This window comes from Frankliniella occidentalis, unplaced genomic scaffold (assembly GCF_000697945.3).
Source record: "Frankliniella occidentalis isolate FOCC.00 unplaced genomic scaffold, Focc_3.1 Scaffold204, whole genome shotgun sequence".
Classification (NCBI taxonomy): domain Eukaryota; kingdom Metazoa; phylum Arthropoda; class Insecta; order Thysanoptera; family Thripidae; genus Frankliniella; species Frankliniella occidentalis.
In genome coordinates, this window is record NW_026267330.1 from 366716 (window position 1) to 367833 (window position 1118).

The window sequence follows — 1118 nt, forward strand, 5'->3', positions numbered from 1 at the left end:
CCCCCCCTCCCCCTTCCTCGTCTCACCGCCTTCCCCACACCCCATGAATGTTTCATGGCGCGGCCCGGCGACAGCAGCAGCAGCAGCAGCCGCCCCAGAGAGGTGAGGATGGGCCAGCCAGAGAGGCCTGATTTACCAGCAGCAGGGACACGGCGGCACTTTATTTTTCAGCGCATCCACAAAACATTCAGGTCGCGCACACACGCGCTCGCGCGCCCTGCAAATAAATTCGCGGTCGCGCACCCCTCCCGCAATAATTGCAACACTGGATGAAAGAGAGAGCAGCAGCGGCGTACAGAGAGCGGTTACTTATGGCGACCCCGCCCGCCTCCCCGACCAGCCCCACCACCGCCGGGCGCAGCAGCCGCCACGCCCCGCCCCACCCCGCCCTGCCGCGCACCACGCCCCGTCACGGCCAACTTTTTGGGGGACGTTGGGGAGGCAGCCCTTTGTTGAGCGGGGCCGCGGGTCCGGGCGCGCGGCGACGCCACGCAAACGCCACCTGTCGACGGGCGGCGGAGGCTGTATCGACCTGGGGCACGCGGCGGGAGCGCACCAGCAGCGCGAGGGGGAGGTCAGGGAAGGGGGTGGCGGCGGCGGGCGGGGGGTGGCCGTCGAGGGGGTGCAAGATGGCGGCCTCCACGGGCCGGCGATACCGTGGGCTGCGGGGGACCCCGCCCTGGCGCCTTGCGCCGGCAGATGGCGCCAGGGGCGAGCGAAGCATAGAACCGAACCGAAGAGAAAGCAGAACTTCCGCGAGGTGGTGGAGCAAGGCGTGCCCAACTTTGGTGTCAAACACCATAATGATGCTGTGCATTACAATCCTGTTCGGAAGTTTTTTTTGGTATACCGATGCAAAAACTTTGTGCGGTCACGGGGGTTACACGCACCGGCACTATCCCGCGCAAGCCTTGTTTTGCACTACACGGGTACACGACCCCATACACACTATTAATACCCGCCAACAACTTGAAAGAGCTTTCACTGCGGGGCCCTAGAGTCGCGGCGGCAAGCGTGCAGCAGCGGTATTGTAACTCCCGGGGCTTCATTACGAACCAACACGGGGCATTATACAATGCAGGCGCGGCGGGGGTAAGTGGCGGCCGTGGTAGCAGTAG

The 1118-nt window shown here is 64.8% G+C and overlaps 1 protein-coding gene across 6 annotated transcripts in view; it reads right to left on the minus strand.

The window, feature by feature from the left end:
• The window catches only part of LOC113208657 (synaptotagmin-7), a 305230-nt gene that overhangs the window by 203564 nt on the left and 100548 nt on the right, over window positions 1-1118 (minus strand). The gene's annotated exons all lie outside the window — the stretch shown is intronic.